Source organism: Grammomys surdaster, unplaced genomic scaffold, assembly GCF_004785775.1.
Source record: "Grammomys surdaster isolate TR1022 unplaced genomic scaffold, NIH_TR_1.0 149, whole genome shotgun sequence".
NCBI lineage: Eukaryota > Metazoa > Chordata > Mammalia > Rodentia > Muridae > Grammomys > Grammomys surdaster.
The window spans coordinates 8,299,191-8,301,843 of record NW_021604607.1 but is presented as its reverse complement, the minus strand read 5'-3'; positions in this window follow the sequence as shown (position 1 = coordinate 8,301,843).

Genomic DNA, 2,653 nt, shown 5'->3' with positions numbered 1-2,653 from the left:
GATAGATAGATAGATAGATAGATAGATAGATAGATAGATAGATAGATAGATGTACGTCTCTGGGAATACCGGTGAGATATTATCCAATCTAATTACCTGAGGTAGGGAGACCTACTCTGAATACGGGAGGCACCACAGGCTGGTATCTGGGAGTACATAAAAAATGAGACAGCTAGCTGGACACTTTATCACTTCATGATTATGGATACATTGTAACCAGCTGCCTCAAGCTGCTCTCCTTGATGGAGCTCAGGACCCTTGAACTAGGAAGGACGATGAATCCATCCTTCCTTAAGTGGCCTCTGTCAGATAATTTGTCACAACAAGGCGATAGCCAACCCTGGATGCAACCAAATCCTCCTCCACCTCTTCTAGGCCCTCAAGAAAGCAGTTGCACCCCTAACCCCACCCCATACTCCAGGATGTTATTCTAAACCCCAGAAAGGCTGGGGACTTGCCCATGAACACAGAGCAAACAAAAGGATTAGCGTCTCTGAATGCAGCTCTTTGGGGTGTAGGCACTGGCCCAGCCAGTTCCTCCCAGTTCCTACACAGGCTTGGATGCCCTTTTTTCTGAACCATCCAAAAGGGAGGGTAGACAGAGAAGTGGGGGTAGTGGTGGGGGGTGCAGAGCTCTAGGGGTTGCACTCAAAGTCATAGGTTTGAAAAACTTGTCTCAACTTATACAAGAGAGAAGATGAGGAAAGCCCAGATCTCAGCATGTCCCAGGCAGGTTCTGGTAAGAACTATGCTGGAAGGATCTGAAGGGTTCTGTGTGAAACTGTCTGTCTGTGAGAGCAGACTTCAACCTTCTGCAGAAGACAAGCTACCCCAGGTCGGAAGGACTTGAAGAAGTGGGCAAAGTTAGGCTACAACTGAGGACTGGCCAGGCAGAAACAAGGGCCTGCAGGGGAGTGAAAGGAGGGGCTAGGGAGGGGCATCAGTGCTCTGACAGCTTATTTACTCTTAGCCAGTGTATGCACCCAGCATGGCTAGTGGGCACTGTGCTTATGGCAGACATGGTGGCAGGACCAGCATCAATTCTAAGGTTTCCATCCCCAGATCCCACACGCCACAGTGACAGGGTTTATATACTTAAAGAAGATAGAAAGAAGTCACACACACACACACACACACACACACACACACACACTGCCCTTCAATGGTATGAAAAGCGTAGATTTGGGGGATGCAAAGACTGAGTTCATCTCTGTTTTTACTGAGTGGGTGACCTCATAGTCCCACAATTTGAAAAATTCCCACTCTCTTTAGAGAGCACTCCATGATCTGTGGTCCTCGGCAAACCCATGGCTCCCATACTCTGCCTGTGACCCTCCTTACTCCCTCTAGAGGAACACCACAGATGGTAGCCCAATGACGTTTTCAGTTCTTCCCCACACCTTGGGTGCCAACAATTGGCTCTCATGTCCATTCTTGCCTTTGAATCCCCGTGGTCCACCCTCTCCTCCCCACCCAGGCATTATTCTGTCTTACAAAGTCACCCTTAAAGGGACTTTAAATCCCTCCTATCGATTAATTTCATACCTTTAAAGCAATTGTGTATTCTCTCTCTCTCTCTCTCTCTCTCTCTCTCTCTCTCACACACACACACACACACACACACACACACACACACGTTCGAGCGCCTGGGTGGAGATCAGAGGTACACACTAGGCGTCTCCCTTGTTCATTCTCCACCTATTTATTTATTTAGAGACAAGGTCACAAAGTGCTGGGGTCACAGGTGTGTACCTCCCACCACACCCAGCTTTGGAGTGGGTTTTATTGTTGTTCGGATGATTTTGTTTGTTTGTTTGTTCTGTCTCATTTCTTTTTAGACGAGGTTTTTCACTGATCCTGGATTGGAACACTTTGGCTGACACTGGTCTGCAATCCCCAGGGATGCTTCTGTGACACCTTCAGATCTAGGATTTCAGGTCCATGCCACCTTGTCAGCCTGCGTTTTAGAAGATGCTGCTCGAAGCTGGTCCTCAAGCTGTGGGGCAAGAGCTTTAGGGAATGAGCCAGCCCTAAAACACAAACACAGAATGTTTACTCTCTCCTCACCCCTTTTATTCCACAGGCTCAATCTCCCTCCTCTTCCCCGGGCAACCCGAACAATGTTTTCAAATGCATAAAAGAATATACACAGGACCTCAAAGGAAATCAGTCATTTTGAAATACAGTGATCACAATATTTTTTTATAGTAGTGATATAGTAATGTGTGCTCCTCCATTAATGGATTAAAGAATAAAATCCACTGGCAGGACTAATAGCCCTCAGAGATTTGAATCAGGGATGGGCATAGATATCACTGTAGATACCTGCCACAGCTGTTCCAAGGTTTTAAAATATCTGTTATCCCTGCTAAATATTACTGATGTCTTGCTAGCACTCACAATGTAAGAAAAAGCTACATTTCAGGGGTAGCCAGTAAAGATGAAGATAAAGGTCTCTCCACCCCCAAAGAAAATGTCTCTACAGTTCTGCTGGGGCTCTCTAGGTGAGGGAAGGCAGCACTTGGCACTTTCAAGTTCAGTACATGCCTGTTTTAGAACACTGACCCACAAAGCTACGTCCCAGAAGCAGGCACGTTAGCATTTCCTATCTGAAATGAAAACCATCTCCCAAGTGCACAATCCAGGAAGCCCT